This window comes from Hypanus sabinus, chromosome 2 (genome assembly GCF_030144855.1).
Source record: "Hypanus sabinus isolate sHypSab1 chromosome 2, sHypSab1.hap1, whole genome shotgun sequence".
Lineage (NCBI taxonomy): Eukaryota > Metazoa > Chordata > Chondrichthyes > Myliobatiformes > Dasyatidae > Hypanus > Hypanus sabinus.
Window position 1 is genome coordinate 115,985,761 of NC_082707.1, and position 21,829 is coordinate 116,007,589.

Consider the following 21,829-nt stretch of genomic DNA (forward strand, 5'->3'; position numbering starts at 1 on the left):
ACATTAGAATCCATCTTTGGGCCATCAGTGATTGGCATTGTTGTCAACTGCACTGCAGGGACAGTTCTGCCACCTGTTAGGTCATTCCCTAACAACAAAGAAACACCTTTCACTGGTAAGCTACCTTAACCGGTCCTGAAACTAACTCTGACTTCAAAATTACCTTCTGCAGAGGCACAGAAACAATGCCTTGAATAAGATTTACCTCACCACTGGCAGTCTCATTACTAAACTAGAACATTGTCTAACAAGAGTGACTGAGAAGCCCCAGTATCTCAAAGAATTTTCACTGGCACTGGGTGTGACCCTTCATTTACTGAAACAAATCCCTCTGACACAAAAGGAATGAATTCTTTGCTAACTAGGTCAGACGTCTCAGCTTTTGATAGAGCTTCATCAGAATGTCTGGAACCCTGTGGGTTTACAGGTGTTTCAAACGCTGAAAGCAGGCATCTGGAACTAACTCCTTTTCCTTCCTCTTTCTCAGGAGGAAGCAATTAGCCATAATATGACCAGGTTTCTTGCAATAGTGACAAGCAGGACCAGAATGTTTCTCCTTTAATTGCTTCCCTTCATCCTTACCTCTGTCACTAGTCCCAGATTTGATTTCTGGTTTACCCTGATTATCCATGCTATTCTTTTGGAAGGTCTTACTTCTGGCAAACTTAGACTTGTGGGTTACAGCAAAATCATCTGCTAACTTAGCAAATTCTTGCAAAGTTGCAGCATCCTTCTCATCTAAACATGCCTTTATGTCATTATGGGCACTCCTTTTAAACTCTTCAATTAAAACCAACCCTTTCAATTTGTCGAAATCATCATCCACATTTTTAGGTGTCCACCATCATTCAAAACACACAGACTTTTCATAAGCGAATTCCACATGAGAGTGGCTCACAGATTTTCTCAAGTTCCTAAACCTTTGCCTATAGGCCTCTGGAACCAACTCATAAGCTTTAAGCACAGCCTGTTTTACTGTCCCATAGTCAGCAACATCTTCAACTGATAGGGCAGAATAAGCCTGCTAAGCCTTACCTTTAATTACACTCTGCAACACAAGAGGCCAACACTCTCTTGGCCACCATAGGCTCTGAGCGATTTCTCAAAATGCTGTAAGTATTTATCAATCTTGGCCTCATCAAATGGAGGAACCAATCTAACTTCCGGACTGGCAACAAATCTGTCACTAGAGCCAAAAGTTTGATCCACGTACTTTAGCTTCTTTAGCTCCAACGGCCTTTCTTTTTCTTTCCTCTGCTTCTGGCAGCCTTTGTTTTTCTTTTCCCTCAGCTTCAAACTGCCTTTGTTTGTCTCTTTCATCCGCTTGTAGCAGCCTTTGTCTTTCCTCAGCCTCTAGCTGTATTTGTTTTTCTCTCTCCACAGCTTCTAGTTTAAGTTTCTCTCGCTGTAACTTTAATTGTTCCATCTTGTACTGATTTACTTTCAGGAAACATTTCTAACACCTCGGCTTCAAACACACCCATGGATATATAGTGCTCAACTATTCTCCTCTGAATCTCTGCCTTTTTCATAGCCGACTTTACCGTAAGAAGTTTTGACCTCTTAGCAATGACCAACAACTCTGCCTTTTTAGCTTCCTCTAATGCCTCAGAGGTTGGCGATGCCAGGAATTAATCAATATCCATTGCTGCTGGTTTCCACACACAAGTCAATCAAAAGGGAAGTAATCATTGAAATCGATAATTGATCAATCAATAAGCTCCAATTTGTTCAAAATTGCGGATGAGCCCCCAATTTACGTTATGTGCCAGCAGCAATAGACCACAAACTGAGTCAGGGTTTAATGTTAAGCCACTATATTTATCAGTATCTACTCAAAATATGGAAGATTAAACACTCTTCTAAACGGAAATTAACGGTATTATGTATTGAAGCTCCCAAACCATCAGGCTTAGGGACAGTTGTTAAAGTCTTAGGATGGCAAGCTAGAAAGTTCCAGTAATCCACCGAATAGGAGAAACTTGTAAATCCACATTAAAATGCAACAAGGAGGGGATCACAAAGAATTCCACAGGTTCCATGTTGAGAAAACAAAGTAACAGTCACAGAAGATCTCAGCCGATGAGTTGTGTTCTGAAATCCACGTAGAGATTATCACAAGGTGACAGTCATGGAATATTCCTTAGCACAGGTGGTCACCACATAACACCCTCAAATCCATGTAAGGGTTAACGGAAGTGGTCGCCACAGAATACTCCAAAAATCCACATATGGATCATATGAATTGACAGTTACATATCCAATATGCACTGTGTGCTGCCCATTAACTCAATCCTTTGGGCATGGGAAAGTATCAAAATTCACCCATTACTGTAGTAAGCTCCTGCTTACAGTCCCAAGTCTTATCTATTTATCTCTCTCACTCTCACTCTCTATCTCTATCTCCTGAATGTCCCAGCAGTCTGTTGGCACTTTTGTTATACTGACGTCACATTCCCGCCTCGTCCAGGCGTTTAAAGCAGTGGTGTATCTAAGTATGGCAGGTATGGCACGTGCCCTGGGCGCCACTGAGCAGTTTCTATTAAAGTCAGACAAGCCATCCTCAGATAGTGAAAAAATAATTTTCTTCAGATGTATGATCTGTCTGTGATTATCATGGGTGAGAAGCACTAGGATGGCCTTATTTCAGAGCATTGTGTAAGAAGACCATGAAACGTTTCTTCACGAAGAAGAGGGTAAGTGGAGCTGAAGGATGGAAGAGACAAAAGTTGGAGATGGAGGAAGCCAAGAAGTCGAGCAAGTTCTTCATGCTCTTCTTTGAAAAGCTCAGAACAAATAGTTCGACACGTTCCATGGAGTCATCTGCACCTGCTACAAGTTTGTCAGAATCCGAAGGTGGATCAAGTACAAATGCGTCACAAGCCGAGGAGGAAGTCAATTCAGATAAATCCAAGTATGATGAGATTAAGAGTGAGGCTGCCACAGAGAACGTGGACATGACAGGAGGGGAAGATGATGGTGGTGGTGGTGATGTTGAGTTTATTGACGAGATTGAACCTGACAATACTGAACCTAGTGAACTGGATGGTGGCAAAGAGCCTGGAAAGGATCTGGAAAAGCAATTCCGCCTGATGCATTGAGAACAGAAATAATAAAGGTGGGTTCGAAGTATTTCCGGAACAGTGAGGGGCCTGTCCTACCAACAAATACCTGCTCAATGAACAAAACTTGGTTCAAGAGGAAATTGGGAAATGGTCGTGATGAGGAAGTGACTCACTCATGGCTGGTCTATTCCCCTTCTAAAAAGTCTACATTTTGTATCTGTTGTCTTCTCTATTCCCGGTCAGACCATCAATCCTCATTGGAGCAGGAAAGTGGATTCAACCAGTGGAAAGCACCTGAAAGGATTAGTGTTTATGAAAATGCCAAGAATCATCGGGAATGTTTCACACAGTGGAAAGAAATGGAAAGAAACTTAGCTGGAAACAGGAGTTATTGACGTGGTATTTCAGTCACAGATTGAGAAGGAAAAGCAGAAGTGGCGTGATATTTTGACAAGAATCCTTCACTGCATAAAATTCCTTGCAACTCAGAACCTGGCTTTGCGAGGACACGGAGTCACTTCAGCTAGACGAAGACTCCAATGTGGGAAATTTCCTTGGCTTACTGAAACCACTTACCATCTTTGACCCTGTCATAAAAGAACACCTCACTCATTTGGAAGGTCATTCTGGATCCACGTCTTATCTTTCACCGGGTGTCCAAAACGAATTCATCCACATGATGGCATCCACCGTTTGCCAGAGTTTACTGTGAGAAGCATTCGTAAAGCCAAGTACTGTGGTCTCATGTTTGACTCGACTCCTGATCAGACACACCGTGAGCAGAGTAGTGAGGTATGTGGAAGTTGATTTTGAGAGGAAAACAGTCCATGTTAGAGAGTCCTTCCTTGGTTTTATCCAGAAAAGCCAGAAGGATGCTGAGAGCTTGGTTGAAGACATCTTGAAACAGCTAGAGAAGGACGAAATGGAGCTACAAGATTGTCGGTCACAGTGCTATGACAACGCTGCTGTGATGGCTGGACACAGAAGTGGTGTTCATCAAAGAATAAGTGAGAAAAACAACCTGGAAGTGTTTGTGAGATCTGTGGGGAGGGACGTATGGACCAGGCAGTCGCGGAGGGACAGGCGTAGCACTTAACGCTTGCAGGGATAAGTACCAGGTGGGAGATCTGTGGGGAGGGATGTGTGGACCAGGCAGTCGCAGATCTCCCACCTGGTACTTATCCCTGCAAGCGTTAAGTGCTGCACCTGTCCCTACACTTCCTCTCTTACCACCATTCAGGTCCCCAAACAGTCCTTCCAGGTGAGGTAATTTGGGGCAATTTCCAGGTGAGTCAGTTGGGGTCATCTATTGCATCCAGTGCTCCCAGTGTGGCCTCCTCTACATCGATGAGACCCGACGCAGATTGGGGGACCGCTTCATCGAGCACCTCTCCGTCCGCCACAACAGACAGGATCCCCCGGTTGCCACTCACTTCAACTCTCTTTCACACTCCCATTCAGATATGTCCATACATGGCCTCCTCTACTGCCATGATGAGGCCAAACTCAGTTTGGAGGAGCAGCACCTCATATACCGTCTGGGTAGTCTCCAGCCCCTTGGAATGAACATCGAATTCTCCAACTTCCGGTAATTCCCTCCCTCTCCCTTCCCCTATCACACTTTCACTCTGTCTCCTCTTCTAGCTGCCTATCACCTCTCCCATGATTCTGCCTTCTTCTACTACCCATAGTGCTTTCCCCTTACATTCCTTCTTAACCTTTCTGGCCTATCCCTTCCCTGCTTCCCCTCCCCCACCCCTTGATCTTTCCTCTGATTGGTTTTTCACCCTCCCTCCACCTTCTTTATAGGGCCCCTGCCCCCTCCTTCTTCAGTCCTGACGAAGGGTCTCGGCCCGAAACATTAACTGCGCCTTTTAACGGTTGCTGCTCGACCTGCTGAGTTCCTCCAGCCTGTTTGTACGTCTAAGAGAAAGAATCTGCTCACTTCCACTTTATAAATATTGAATGCGGTGCCTCAGCGGCCATTTCAGAAAGAAAGTGGCAAATCGTGATCTTGTAGTGAGTCCTTATTCTAAGCAGTGGCCCATTACCTAATCTGTGATCCAACAAAAGTTCAGATATTTAATAATTACTTTCAAGTAAAGAACTTGAATGTGTGAAGCTTTCTGTATGTGGTGAGTTTTTAATGGCTGAATGCTTAAAGCCGCAACAATCCAAAAAGTTCATTTAAAATTTGTAGATTATCAATTCTTTGGACATTGCATTTGAAATTACATTTATCTTTAGCTTTAAGAATTATGTGTGATTTATTTGTTTCTACCATTATCTTTTTGCTTTATATTTTGTTCTCTACAAACTGATTTTTATTTCCTCATGTTGTCTGATGAATACTTTGAAAGTACGAGTCCTACCCAGGATACAAATCACATTCACCATCAATATGTAGGCAATCATAGTCCCATGATCATCATTGTTCTTGGCAAATTTTTCAACAAAAGTGCTTTGCCATCACCACCTTCTGGATGGGTGACCCTGGCCATTATCAATACACTTCAGTAATTATCTGCCTGGCGTCAGAGCGCATAACCAGGACTTGTGATGTGCACCAGCTGCTGCCATGACTTCACATGACTGTGATCTGCGGGGTGGGGAGGAGGGAAGGTGCTAAGCAGATGTAAACCTGACCTGCAGGCTAATGGAGGGAATGAGCTCCTTTGGTGGAGACGTATCTCCACCCTGCCATCTTAAGACACAAATACATGATTTAAAAGATATTTAGGCAGGTGTAGATTGTCTGTCATTTCCGATGATGATGTTTGTCTGAGCAGCTCATCAAATGTGTGTTCTGAGGTGGCTCTGCAGTCTGATTCTAGAAAGGCATGAGTGTTGACAGTGAGGGCAGGTAAACTGTTGGAGCAACTGAAGTGGCTATTTTTCTCCTCTCCTGAGCAGAGACCAGATCTGCACAGCACTATTCTCGAAGTTGTTGGAGGCTTGTCTTACCAGGACATGCCATCTCGTCCGGTCCTGAGCACCCAGCTCAAGCTGCTTAGGTGCCGTGTCAGCATGCACGAGGTTGGCATTCACACAGTCCTTGAACCTCTTACAAGGTTGGCACCTGTCTCATCTTCTTTTGTGACAGTTTTTTGTATAGCAATCGATTGAGTACAGAGCTGCATTGAGAAAAGTTTGTGTGGGAGGAGTTTTATAGCAAAAAAGCCCTTGCACTGGGGCAGTTCCACTCTCTCAGCCTGAAAATCTTGGTTCAATGGCATGAAAAATCATCACAATTGGAGACTTCCTCGACTCCAGTAGATAGTCATGACGACTTCTGTGCCTTGTCATGCCCTTCACTCTCCACGAAGCATTGCAACACTGCCTTCTTAGCCATTGGATCGTATAGCTGATCTCATCCACTCGGCCTGCTGGAGCTGTCTTTGCTTGCTGGGGTATGCATATCCTACCCCACCGGGGTTTGAGGTTCCTGGTTTAACCCACCTGTCAGTCTGTGGCCACTGTTGCATACAAACAGTCAGGTGGAGCCACAGGTGAGAACTGGGTGGCAGGTGGGGACCAAAGGTGGACGAGCTACCCCTGGGCGGAGCATAACAAGCACCAGAACACCTCATGCACCCCAGTTTAGACAGGTACACGGATTGGAACGGGTTTGAAGGTCAAATAGAGGCAAGTGGGCATCTTAGTTCGATGGACAAGTTGGGCTGAAGGGCCTGTTTCCATACTGTATTACCATATGACTCGATAACAAATATTTCTGCCTTAGATGGTTATCCTGAAACAACACTTATGAATTTTAGACTCCTCACCAGGGAAAACATTTGTAGTAGAAGCAAGCAAACATCTGTAATAGAAGCGGGTTGTAGAACCATGCAAACTATCAGACTGGCTCTGCCCATCAAGCATCCATTTACATTAATCCCTAGTAACTCTCTCTACTTTTCCATCAACACATTCTATTACTCATTTGCGCACTAGAAGCAATTAACACAGCAACCCATTAAATTACTAAACTGCTATCTTTCGGATGTGAGAGGAAATCAGAGTACTGGGGGAAACCCATGCGTTCACAGGGAGAACATATCAACTCCCCACTACTGGCACGGGAAGTCGGGAATGAACTGGGTTGCTGGAGCTGGGAGGTTGCAGCTATGCCACCATGTTGTGGTGGGAATTTCATCAGACACTGAATGCTGAGATCGGAGGTGAAAATCTGACAGATGGAATATAATGTGCAAAAAAATGTGAGGTCACCCACTTTGAAGCACAGAGAGGTAAAGCAGATTATTTAAGTGGTGAGAGATTATGTTAATGTTCAAAGGGATATAACTGTGCTTTGTACATATGTCAGTAAAGGCCAATACGAAGGTGCAGCAAGGGAATTGGAGGTAAATGGCATGCTAGACCTTATTAAAGAGATTTGCCCTCATTCCACTTTATTACACTCGTGTAGGATCTGAGTGAGATCCCATTTGGAGAGTTATGAGAAAGTGCAGCAAAAGTGCCAGCTACTTTTATCTCTTATGTTTTTACCAGTTGTCTAGACCGCTCATGTGCCAACTATGTCAGCAGTAAATGTGTGGAAGTTGTATGAAGGCATGGTTTAAAGACAATGTCCAGGCAAGAGTAGCCTGTGGCAGTTGTAGTTGAGTAAGATCTTTAAAGTGAGACGGCTGGAGGCACCTCTGCTTACCTATAGACGAGATACGCAGGGGAGACTGTGGCAGTGTGCTGGAGTGCCAGAGAAAGATGAGGTAGGCATAACAGAAGGATGTGAAATACTCCAAACAAGTAAGGGACAATTGCTTTCCTCACTTCAAAATATCATCCGTTGTCATCTAGGAGTTTCGATTGACTTTTAACACCTCTATTGTGAATGGCAATTGATCTTGCAAGTAAGGAATTCAAACAATTTACCAAATAGTCAATATCCGTAACTGATAAGCCAAATCTATATAAAAATAGCAGTTTTCTGTTCAGCCTTCAGAAGAGTGTGGGTGACAGGGACCCATCCTGTTCTCCTTGTGCACACGTAAGATAAAAAGGATGCTTGAATCGTGAGAATGCGTGTGTTCCGGGCCTAGTTATTTTATTACCAGCAAAGACAAATCCTCCCACTCTAAAGGCTGCTTTTCAGCTCACCCATAGCTGGTTATCATAAACTTGATATTAATTCATTGTCATAAACACCACTGTGCAATGGAATTCCTTGTTCACTTGAAGCTTTCAGAATAGAACATATACATGGTAACACTGAACTCAGTCAACTGAATGAATTTCAATTCACTGTATTAACAATGCTGGCAGTCATTCCAGTCTATGAGCAGAGCTGAAGAAAACATTAAATAGCCCTTTTCTATTTATTGTATTATTTGTTTAAGCTTTTATTTGTGCATTTGACAATTTACTGGGGAATGTTTAAAATATCATAAGAAAGAATGGGTTCCTTAACTTGGGGTTGAATCACACTTTTGAAATGGCAGCTGAGGAAATTTGAAGATGGATTCCACAGGTTTGTGCTCTGGGCTAATATTTGTATCATTCGTCAGACAGAGAAGCTGTCTGTATGTTCAAGCTTCAAAATGGGCTATGTCATCCTTCCTGTTTCTAATCTCCCTCTCAGCAGTTCCTTGGTCATTTCAAACTTTCACGTTTCTGCAGTAAACTCTGTGAGCCAAGATGATGGCCTTGATGAATTGCAGTGCATCAGAGATAGTTTATTAGAGAGAAACACATTAAGGTAAAGTATTCTACAGGCATAAATTAGTGGCATGATGCAAATGTATTAAAGAGATAAAGATAACGTGTTAAACTGGTTTTGCCCACAAAAACAAACATGCTTGTTTGCTTAAGCACTTTGGTGTGGTTAGCAAAAGCTATACTTTTTCAAAGTTGTGTGTGACTTGTCAGAACATTACATGTTGTTCCTGCAGTAGTTTTGTATCTTGGTCCTACAGTGTTATTTTTGGCTTAGTAATTTATTAATAACTGCAAGCTGATTTTTTAATCAATGAAGTGAACGTGGCATGGTTTGGGAAATGTCAACAATTGAGTTAAGAAACTCATCCTAAATAGTGTTAACCGTTAAAGGTGAAAGATCAGAAAAGAGTCTTGGATTAAAAGGCTTACAAACTGTAGTTAACCAAGCAGGATACTTAAAAATAGAGAAGCAAGCAGGATATTGATTTAGCTTTACAGTGTGTGCTGTTAGGACATCAAAGACTTACAGTAATTATATGAGGCATGGGTTTGTCATGTATATGTACTGTTCTGCAGGTTTTCTTTTGATCAAAGCTATTTTGGTTCTGCATAAGACGTAGATATGGAAATGCCAAATTTTAGAGATTTGGATAATGAGGACAACTGGAATTGTTTACTAACTTAGCAATAAATACTTAGAGATGTAGTTGAAATTTTTAAATGAAAAGAGAACTGGAAATGAATGTAAAGCCTTTTTTTTTGCTTCCACACTTATGCATTCAACAGATTATTCTTTGGAAAGATTCCTTTTTAGATCACCTGTTACTTAGAATATTTGAAAGAGATGGTAACTTCAGGACTAAAGGAAGATAAAAACACATAGATATTACAGCTCCTGACTCTCCAAGTAGTTGTTCACAAGCGGTACTTCAGAAGAAAATTGTCACCTTCCAGAATTACTCTTAGCAATGAAGGCCCTTGGAAAAATAATATCAGAACTTGCTTATGGGGAAGAAACATTCACAATTGCAGAGAGTTACCAGGTTCTTGATGTGATTATTGGGATCATGAACAACCTCAAAGCTCATTGGTCTTGATTATGTGAGAGAGAGAGTTTTCATTGCTATTTATAATTTAGGAGAAGCAAAAAACACTGCAGCTAATAGAATATAGACAGAAGATAGGCACCGGTACACAGTTTTGCACTGCCAATTGGGTTTTATATGGAAAATGATTTTTTTTAATGTAGAAGTTATGTTTGTATAGTTACTGCAAGGCTTTTATTTGGAAATTTTCCATTCCTCTGAAAACAAAACAGAACCAAAACTCTATTGCTTCAGGGCTCTCACCATTCTAACATGGAGCTGGGATAGCTCGAGGAGCAGGCCGTTACCAGACTCAGCTGGGCAAGCAGTGCCAGCAGTGCCAGCAGTGCTCCAAGAAAATACAGCAGCTCATGGGTTTGAATTAACTATGGTTAATATGGTCAGCAACATTCCCTCTAACTTTTTTTACAGCTGCACTGACCAACCATTACTCTGAGCAGGGAAGCTCTCCACCGCCTGAGAACTGCACGGCACTTTAAATTTCTTTTTGTAAAATGCTGTTATGAATATTTAGAATGAATAGCTATGTGGCGACAAAGGCTACTGCTGTGCACCCATGCAGCTCCGAGGGAACATTGATAGTTAATACAATTACCTTTCAAAAATTTAATTGCCATCCTCTGTAAATGATTCTAGTGATTTAGCTCTAAAACCCTCTGTGCTTGGTGCCATTGTCTGCGAGAAGAAATTCTTATTCACCTTAGTTTTATATGACTGACTCCTTATCTCATAACTATGTCGCCTTGTTTGAGATCTGCTGCTATTGGAAGCATCTCAACATCTACCCTGTTGTACTTTGAAAAGATCCTTTATGCTCAATAAAATCACCCCTAACTTTTCTAAAATCCAATAATTGTGATACTTTGTTTCAGATACTATGGGATTTTGATTAGAATGTTTCTTTTTCCACAAATGCTCCCTGACCAGCTGAGTTGTAGTCTGTTTTATTTAGATTTCAGCAAGAACATTTTTTTGCTATTCGATGGTACTATTCTGTAGTGTTTAACCCTATTCTGTGAGTTCTTTTCCACTTATTCATCCTCCATTCAAGAAGTTATTACTTGCTGCTCATAGTCAGAAGCAGAATCAGGTTTAATATCTTGTGACATGTAAGTACTAACATTTCTGTGTTCTGACTTCATATGTGCTCTTCAAAAGGAAGTGTCCACATTTTGATCATTTTTCAACTGCTGTAAATTAGTGTAAATTTAGAATCTGCTTTTTGATCATAATGTTGTAGGCACTTGTGTGACCTACAGCCTAAAGCTTAAAGGTTCAATGGTTCATTTATTATTAAAGCACGTATCCATATACAACTCTGAAATTTGTCTTCTCCAGATAGCCATGAAAGATGTTCAGAGAGAACTATCAACCCCCACCCCACAAAAAAATGGCATCCTTGATTATCAACCCCCAAAAACCCCTTCCCCTGCACTAAATGGAACAGGAACATCGACCCCTTCAAAAAACCCTCCCCCACACAAAAGCTAACAAAATACAACAGAATGTTAACCCCAAAGCACTCTCCGCTTGCACAACGAAACGGCAAAGGAACAGGTGATTTAAAAAAACTCAATATAAAACTCTAAGTTTGAATAAGTGCACAGTCCATAAACGCAATAGTCCAATCCATAAACGCAGAACCATGATACCATCCTTTGATGTGAACAACATTCATCAAAAGAGAGGGATACCACACAAGACAGGGAGGCCTACCCACCTGCCACACAGAGGTAGGCCACTCACAGACTCCTTCTCAGCAGCAATCAAAGGGAAGGCAGTTGGCAGTGAACTCTGGCTTACCTTCTACGTTCACTTCAATGTCTCAACCTTCCTTGATGCTTTAGTCGGTGATTAATGGATATCTTAATTGGCTTGCGACCTGTCACGGAGTTTGCTCCAGCAATGGTCATTGCCATGACTGCCATACCTGTATTCTCAAGAGTCCAGTTCGCTGAATCGTTTAGGAGATCATAAAAATGCTACATCATTTAGATGGTTCAAAATCAAAGGGATATTACAGGCTGTGGACTGCAGTGATCGAAGACCAGATGAAGTATAATTAGTAGAATAGTTAGCAGTCTTGTGAGCTGCCCACAAAACTTTGCCATATATTGCTAGTGCCATCTTGGACAACAAAGACTTCGAATGACTACAGACCTGTCGCATTGACATCTGTGGTCATGAAATCCTTTTGAACGCTTGGTGTTGAACCAACTGAAGACCCTCACCAGCAGCCTGCTGGACCCCCTGCAGTTTGCCTACCGGGCAAATAGGTCAGTAGACGATGCAGTCAACCTGGGACTGCACTATATCCTGCAACATCTGGATCGTCCTGGGACCTATGCTCGGATGCTGTTTGTGGATTTCAGTTCAGCGTTTAACACCATCGTCCCTCATACCCTCTGCTCCAAATTGTCTCACCTCACTGTGCCACCTGACCTCTGCAATTGGATTTACAGCTTCCTGACCAACAGAAGTCAGCAGGCAAGGATGGGACAGGTCACCTCGGATACTCGAATCACCAACACCGCCGCCCCCCCAGGGGTGTGTCCTCTCTCCACTGCTGTTCTCCCTCTACACCAATGACTGCACCTCCTCCAACCCCTATGTGAAGCTTTTGAAGTTTGCAGACGTCACCACCGTCATCGGACTCATCCAGAACAGTGATGAGTCTGTATATCGACAGCAGGTGGACCAACTGGCGCTCTGGTGCAGTCGGAACAATCTGGAGCTGAACACGCTCAAGACAAAGGAGATGATAGTGGATTTCAGGAGACATCCCCCCGTTATGTCCCCCCTCACAGTCCTCGGCAGCCCTGTGTCCACCGTGGAGAACTTCAGGTTCCTGGGAACCACCATCTCTCAGGATCTGAAGAGGGAGCAGAACATCAGCTCCATCCTGAAGAAGGCCCAGCAGCGGATGTACTTCCTGCGGCTCTTGAGGAAATATGGTTTGCCTCAGGAATTGTTGCTGCAGTTCTATACTGCAGTCATTGAGTCTGTCCTGTGCACCTCCATCACTGTGTGGTTTGGAGCCGCCACCAAGCAGGATAGAACCAGACTACAGCGCACAGTGAGGACAGCCGAGCGCATCATTGGAGCCTCTCTGCCCTCTATTGTGGACTTGTACTCTTCCAGGTTGAAGAAGAGGGCAGGGAACATCATAAAGGATTCCTCCCATCCTGCGCACGGACTGTTTGAACTGCTTCCGTCTGGTAGGCGCTTCAGATCCCTCCAGACTAAGACTAATAGGCACTGGAGAAGTTTTTTCCCTACTGCGGTCACTTTGCTGAACAGTTAACTGCCGGTTAACTGTCGGCTAACTATTACTTGGATTGCACTACCTGTATGTATAATCTATATTTTCATTTATATTTATCATCATTATTGTTATGAGCAGAGAGACAACATCTGCCGGAAGTAAATTCCTTGTATGTGCACAGGTACTTGGCGATTAAAGTCTGATTCTGATTCTGATTCTGAATGAGCCACACAGGATAGGAGTTGTTGATGTAACCAGTCTTTATTCAGCACAGATATGAGAAGTGAGAAACTAAGTTTTTATAATTCATGTACAACAATAAAAGTAGGTGATTAAATATAATATCAATATTTTGGGTTTGGACAAGTGATTCCACGGAGTTGCATATTCACAATGGGAGCACATCTTAACTGATGAGCTCTAAATAGGTGAACACTTGGTAGTTCATGTCAATATAATAAAGGCTTCCATGGACAAAACTCAGACATCAAAAACACCCGTCTTTTACTGTGATAGTGAGGATGGTTCTTTGGACTCAGTTGATGAAACAAATATAACCACAACCATATGGAACCTTTTTTGATCTTATCTGGTGTTGGAAATCAGCCTTATTTACCTGCTGCGTACTCCTGTCTATATTACAAAGGTACAGATCTCAGGATATGTCTCAGCCTGAGCACACACCCATCAGCATCAGCGGCTCCACAGTGGAGAGAGTGGAAAACATCAAGTTCCTTGGGGTGCAGATCTCGGACAACCTCACCTGGCCCAGGAACACCACTGGGATTGTGAAACGAGCCCAGCAGAGATTGCACTTTTTGAGGAAGCTTAAACAAGCATCACTCCCCACTAACCTCTTAATACAGAGGCGTGGTTGAGAGTGTGCTGACCTTTTGCATCACAACCTGGTACTCCAGCTGCAGTGCTGCCGACAAAAAAGCCTTGCAGAGGGTGGTTAGGGGAGCAGAGAAGGTTATTGGGGTCTCTCTACCTTCAGTCCAAGACCTCTTTCAGAGTCGATGCCTCAGAAGACATGGTACATCGTTAAAGACCCCTCACACCCTCTCCATGTTCTTCTGCCGTCAGGTAAACATTACAGGAGCATCAAAATTAAAACCACAAGGCTATTAAACAGCTTCCTCCCACAGGCAGTCAGACTGCTAAATAACTGCTCTACCTGACTCTGCTTTGGACACTTTTAACTTGCACTGGACACTTATAACTTGTTTTAAACTGATATGTGGCTGTTGTGTTTTACTATTTATTGTTATGTTTATTATTTAGTGTTGTGTTTGTTATGTTATGATTGCACTGCTCCTGGGAAACGCTGTCTCATTCTGCCTGCAGAGCTAATGTACGGTTAGAATGACAATAAAGTTTTTGAATCTTGAATTTTTAATGGCTGATTCGAACACCCTGAGCAATTAGTCATATGGGTGGGTATTACAGAGTTTAAGTCAAAGTACATTTATTATCAAAGTATGTATGTTGTACATAACCCTGAGATTTGACTTCCTGTAGGCAGCCACGAAACAAAGAAACACCATGAAACCTGTTCAAAGAAAACATCAAATATCCAACACACAAAGAAAAAGAACAAATCGTGCAAGTCACAAAAATGAGTGAATAACACAGAGTACTAAACATCAAACTACAGAGTACAAAACCAGTCTAGGAATGTTCAGTTCAGTTCAATATAGAGCTGTGCCATTCATTTGACTGCAGGCCGCAGAGCCTGTCTGCTCCAATCAGATCATACAAAACGGCAACAGCATGAGGAGAAACACATATAACATGAACTGCAGAGCCCTCGCCTATCACAGTCTTGCTCAACGCTTTAATCAGTGAGATCAGTGAGAAATTGAGCTGATCATTCTTTGTGCCCTGCCATATGGCCACACACTCCATTCTGAACCTCCTGACCCTGGGCCACGTCAAATTCCTGCGGAGAATGCAAAACCACTCATTCGGCCCAAACACAAAATGTAAATTACGGGCTCCAATTGCACACAGATTAGCAGTAGAGATATATTTAAAAGAAGAAGAAGTAGTTTTGTAAACTGTATGCAGGATGTTGGCGTTTGTCATTGGTGCATTCTTGCAAAAAATCTTTCACAAACTATGGACTTACTTTCAGAGACTTCTCATTTCTTGTTCTCGATTTTTATTGCTTACTTATTTATTAATATTTTGCTTGTTTTTTGTTGTTTCTTTGTATCGACTGTGAATGCCAACAAGAAAATAAATCTCAGGGTTGTATATGGTGACATATACGTACTTTGGTAATAAATTTACCGGAAACGTTTTTTTGAACAGAAGGATTGTCTTATCATATGCTTGTTATTGCTTCCCTCTGTGCTCGTTTTAGAAACTGCTGCAGTGTTTGTTTGCACAGCTGTCTTTGTCATTTCAAAACCAAAAGCTTCTTTTTAAATTACACATAACATCTCAAACAAGTGGATATAGTTGCAAAGTTAAGGACCATCATTTAACCAGAGGCTTGTAGGAACTTCTTGCAGTGGGTGGTGAACTCTGGGATTTTCTACCCGGGGGTGGGGTCTGTGTAGGCTAACTTCTCAGGAATATTTAGAAGAAGAAATGGATACATATTTCAAAGCTCATGGAATTGATAGATGTAAGGAACCGGGATAGGAGTTGAAGCAGGTCCACCACCATCGTATTTCACGACACTTGCCGGTGATAATAAACCTGATTCTGATTTAATAGTGGGGCAGGCTCAAGGGGCTGAGTGGCCTATACCTTCTATTTTCTCACATCCTTAAACTGTTACTCTTGCCATTTTCCAGCAGGTTCTTGTGACCTGCTCCAGGAAGTCAGACAGGCGGATCGAGGGTCGATGTCATGGCCGGGGACTCATGTGTCGTCAGGGAGGCTAGAAAATCTTTCGCTGTGGGCCTGATGACCTGAGGGCTTTGCGATCTTCAGACACAGAGCTTGAAAAAAGGGATGAAATGGACTTTTAAGATCGTAAACCAGTGGGTTGTTGTTAAGTCTCCTGCTGGCTGTGAATATGGGGGACACCTCCCTCTCCCTTGCCAGGGAAAGAGAGAACCTGTGGGTTGTCGAACTTCGGATGAAATGCGAAGCTTTTGGGGTGACTTTGGTCTGTGTCTTTGCTATCGCTTAGCTCACGCTTGGGCTCGGTGATTGTACTGGTGCATGTTTATTTTTGCTGGTGGTGAGAGGGGAGGGGGATCATTGCTCGCTGCCGCTTACACATGGGAGGGGGGAGCTGAGGGGGACTTGGAGGTTCTCATGTTTAACTGTCGTTCATTCTGTGGGGCACTTCTCTGTTTTCATGGATGTTTTGCAAAGCAAAAGCATTTCAGGATGTATATTGTATACATTTCTCTGACATTAATCTTGACCTTTGAATCTTTGAAATATTCTAATTGCATGTCCATTCGTTTATTCCCTAATACAATTTCTCATACTTCACTCTATAAGGGACCTACGTTAAAACACAAAAAAGGCAGGAGCAGACTTGCTCCTCCTTTCAATAATGAGAAAATAAGACAGAGTTTTTACCTCTGCACCACTTTCAAGTACTAACTTTATATACTATTACTTAATACTTTTCTCGCAGTTTGTGTTAAAGCTTAACCTGAAGCCTTGCTCTTCTAATTCTCTAATGCCACTACCGTTGTTGGACAAATCACAGGTAGGTAGTGAGGAGTCAGCTCACCAGAACAAGATTGGTCACCTGGTTGAGTGGCGCTGCAACAACCTCACACTCAACGTCAGCAAAACTAAATAGCTGTTGACTTCAGGAAGGAGAAGGAGGGTGAAAATAAGCAAACAACATTGATGGATCAACAGCGGAGTGTGTTGAGTAATTAGCATTTCAGTAGTATTTGAGTAATATTGCAAATATATTGTTTGATTAAGAATTCTTTGTTTTTTACATAATGCATTACGAGTTATCTGTAAAAATATGTAAATGGCATACATCTTCATACCAGTATGTGATATGGGTGCTCCTATTTAAAGTAAAAGAAAACAAAATAAAGACCCATTCTCTTGGGCTCCCACCTTTTTTCTTGCAATTAATTTAATGTTTTGGAGTTACAAAACATAACACTGGTGACAAGGTATTTTAAAATGAACCTGAGATAGTGACCTACCTACTGAAGCACAATGGACATTCAAGTTTTTTTAAAAGCACAGCAAGAAACAGTTAAGTAAAAGAAAGCAGCGTAGTGTGTTTTCTCTGCAAAAGCAGTCAGAGACAGGCAGAAAACAGGTGAATTCACAGGTTCATTAACAGTAAGTATCATTAAAAAAAGAAATGGCTGGCTACATCAGAAAGATTGATGCATTTGATTACACAATAGATAGCCAGAATATGTACATTGTGCTAACTGAACAATATTTTAAGCAAATTGAATAGCCAATGAGAAACAAGTACCAATTTTGCTGAGTGCATTGGATGGAAAAACATACAGTTTGCTTAGGAGTTGTAAAAGTAGGCTCAAAGACCAAAGCCCATCTGGATGAATGGAAGGCCAAAAAGAAAGGAATCAAAGGAGATACAACAACAGAGTATTCATCAGATGATGTTGTGGACGAGGAAGCTAAGAGGAGAGATCAGATCATAAAGAGAAGAATAGGATTAATAAAAGAATACTCCGGTGAACTAAATGGATCCTCCCAAGATCAAGATACAGAAATGAGAATAAGTAAAAAAACAAAGGGGTCCAGAGCTGTCAGAATCACTTCCTGCAGTCTCAGTCAACTCCTACAAGCACCACAGAGGAGACCCCAAGATCTGACGAAGGGTCTCGGCCCGAAACGTTGACAGTGCTTCTCCTTATAGATGCTCCCTGGCCTGCTGTCTTCCACCAGCACTTTTTGTGTGTTATTACCCCAAAACCTGAGATTGTTTTCACAACCACAAGTCTCACCAGCCAAGTAGATTAACCTACCTTGTCAGGAAAGACAATATCACAAAAGAATAAGATATCCTTCACAGCGGTTAAATCTTTCGGCCTGAATGAGAAAATTTATATGGAGGTATCAATGGAAGTGTACCAGTTCACAGAAATGGAGGGAGTTCGGATGGAAAAACTTGATAAAAAATTTTATTACAGCCTTTCAGAAATCCCATTATGATAGTAACGTCCCTGTTTGCTGGAGAAATTGTGGGAATCAAAATGCAAACCATTATCATATTTTCTGGGAATGCCCCATTATCAAAGACTATTGGAGTGGGATACACAATGCCCTACAAGGCATCTTTAAATGTGAAATACCCTTAGAGAGTAAGACCATATATTTTGGGTATATACCTCAAGAATAGTTGAAAAGAGATAAATATTTAATGAATATACTGCTGGTGGCTGGTAAAAAGGCACGTACAAGGGAATGGTTATCACAGGAGAGCCCAACCTTAAACGCATGGATGGAAATTACAATGGACATTTACAAAATAGAGAAGATAACAGCATCTGTTAATTATATGTTGGAACAATTTGATTCATACTGGGAAAAATGGTTTAACTACATAACACCTCATAGGCCTGATTTTATTCTCACAAATCAATGAATACGTTGTAAAAAAGATCACTCCCTACTTGTGCATAGTTTTCTCCTTTCACTTGTTCTTCCTTTCTTCTCTCTTCTATAAGTGTATACCTCAGAAAAATATTATGTGGAGATTTGTGGCATATATGACCATATGATATATATGTACAATATCTGAAATACATCTTATGGAAATGTTTGTTTGATGATGAACTTCAATAAAAAATAAATTACAAAAAAAATTACTATGCTGTATGTCTGTATAGTAGTTGTATTATAGTTTATACTGTGTGCATATAAGTTAAGATACGTTCTATGTTGAGTTGGAGTTCATGGCTAAGCATGGCTAAACAAGTATTGTCTATTTAATATTTCAGTAGTATTTGAGTAATATTGCAAATATATCATTTGATTAAGCTTTCTTTGTTGTTTATGCAATGCATTGCGAATTGTCTGTAAAAGTATGTAAATGCTATGCGTTATCATGCCACCATGTGATATGGGTACATCTCACTTAAAGTAATAAAAAGTAAAACTAAGACCTGTTCTCTTGGGCTCCCTTCTTTTTCTTGCAATTAATTTAATGCTTTGAAGTTACAAAATACAACAGAGGAGTCAGCAAGTGGCTGACTGTCTCCTGTCCTGGATTCAGCACTTAAGACGCAATCATACAGAAAGTGTGCCACTTTCTTATGAGGTTAAGGAGACTTGTTATCAAACACACTAACAAACTTCTACAATATACAAGTGACAAGTGAGGTTTATTGTCATTTAACTACATACATGTACATAACACATATAATGTATATCGAAATGAGATGTTTCTTCGAACCAGGGTGTATAACACATAATACACGATAACTTACTATGGTAAGGATAAAATCTACAGATGAATCACACATAAGTAGCAAACTAAAGTGCATGAATATTAAATATCATTAGGTATGGAACAGATTAACCAGTGGCTCTTTGAAAATGATGTGGCCAGGAGTCCAGAAGCCTAATGATCTGCGGGAAGAAACTTTCTCATCCTGTCCATTCTTGCTTTTATGCATCAGAGTTTCCTGCCTGATGGTAAAAAGTCAAAGAGGATGCTGGATGGCTGGGTGTGATCCTTAATGATGCAAAGGGCCCTGCCTATGCAGCGTTCCTGATAAATATCCCTGATGGATGGTAGGGAGACTCCTATGATCTTCTCAAGCTGTTCTCACAGTCCTTTGTAGGACCTTCTGATCTAATGCTTGCCTGCTCCCAGACCAGATGAAGATGCAACTTGTCAGGATGTTCTCAATGGTACTCCTGTAAAATGTAGTTAAGATGGGGGTGAGGGACCCTTGCTTGCCTCAGTCTTCTTAGAAAGTGGAGGCACTGCTGTGCCTTCTTGTTCAGGGAGGTGATGTTAAGGGACCAGGTGAGCATCATCCATGATGTGAACTCCCAGGAACTTGGTGCACTTAACTCTCTCTATGGAGGAGCCATGTATTCACGGAGAGGATGGTTTGTATGAAGCTCACAATGATTTCCTTTGTCTTCTCCACGTTCAGGCTTGAGTTGTTCTTCTCACACCAATCCACCAGCCACTCCACTTCCTCTGTATACTCCATCTCATCATCATTCCTGATGAGGCCAACCACTGTTGTGTCATCTGAAAACTTGATGACATGGTTCGAGCTGGATCTTACGACACAGTCATGCATCAGCAGTGGGTATAGCCTTGTGGAGCATCAGTGCTCAGCGTAATGGGACGAGAGACATTGCTGCTTACACAGACTGACTGTGCCCTTACTGTTAGGAAGTCCAGAGTCCAATTGCAGAGGGAGGTGTTGAGACCCAGCAAGGACAATTTGCCCATCAGTTTCTGGGGTATGATGGTGTTGAATGCCAAAATGAAGTCTATAAACAGCAGTCTCACAAATGAGACCCCATTTTCCAGGTGGGACAGGACAGAGTGAAGGGTAGAGGCTATTGCATCGTCAATGAATCAATTTGAGCGATAAGTGAATTAGAAAAGCTCCAAAGTCTTTAATGTGCTCTATGACCACCTGCTTAAAGAATTTCATAGTGTTTGCTGTTAATGCCTCCAGCCAATAGTCATTTAGGCAGGTTAGTATCGTCTGCTTTGGCACTGGAATGATGGTTGCTGCCTTGAAAACCGAAGGGACAATGCATTGTTCCAGAGAGATGTTGAATATATCCTTTAGTGCCTCTGTCAGCTGGGCAGTGCGGTCTTTCAGAACATGACCTGCTACATTATTGGACCCTGCAGCTTTGTGTGCGTTGACTCTAGCCAGGGTTTTCATCACCTCAGCTTCAGCCAGACAGAGTGTCTGCTCCCCTGGGGGGAGGAGGTGTGACTTCCTCGCCAGCACTTTGTTCTGTCCATCAAATCGGTCGTAGAAGACATTCAGCCTTTGAGGGAGTGAGGCATCCTGGTCGCTGACGTGCAGGGTAGACTTGCAGTCTGTAATCCTCTGGATTCCCTGCCACGTGTCTCTGGTACTGCTGAAGATATCCTGTGTGGTTGCATTGTGGTCTGGTGTGGCAACTCGAATGCACAGGAGTGTAAGGAAACTGCTGAGAGAAGTAGACTCTGCCCAACACATCACAAGTAAACCCCTCCCCCCCCCAAAGGAGATGCTGCCTCAAGAAGGCAATATCTATCATCAAAGATTCACACCAGTGTGACAATGTCATCAAGCAGGAGGTACAGACACTTGAAATCTCACACCATCAAGTTTGAGAACAGCTATTTCCCTTCAACCACTTGGTTATTAAAGCAACTGGTGAAACCCTTATTACTATGGTTTAGCAACATTTTGACCATCTTGCACTAATATTGACTTTATTGTTTTCATTCTGTTTTCCTGTAAAACATGTCTAATTGATGAATGTTTTTCAAGTAAATGCTGTTTTTCATTGCACCTGTGCATATAACAATAAACTCAACTTAGAATCTGAGATGTTTAGTTGGCTAGGTCCCACTCAAAATCAAAATCAAGACAAGGTCCCTCATGAGAGACTCATCCAGAAAGTCATGAGGCATGGGATAAGTGGAACCTTGGCTGTTTGGATAAAAAATTGGCTGAAAGGAAGAAAGCAGAGGGTAGTTGTGGAAGGAAAGTATTCTGCCTGGAGGTCAGTGATGTCACAAGGGGACAAGAGGCTGGACCCCA

General features: G+C 42.0%; 1 long non-coding RNA gene across 1 annotated transcript in view; it reads left to right on the forward strand.

Annotated features, from left to right (window-relative positions):
- LOC132382621 (uncharacterized) overlaps window positions 1-19,151 on the forward strand; it is a 98,123-nt gene extending 78,972 nt beyond the window's left edge. The window contains exon 3 of the long non-coding RNA XR_009508429.1: window positions 15,920-19,151. This is a non-coding gene — a long non-coding RNA (uncharacterized LOC132382621). The remainder of the gene's footprint in view (window positions 1-15,919) is intronic.
- The last annotated feature ends 2,678 nt before the right edge of the window (window positions 19,152-21,829 follow it).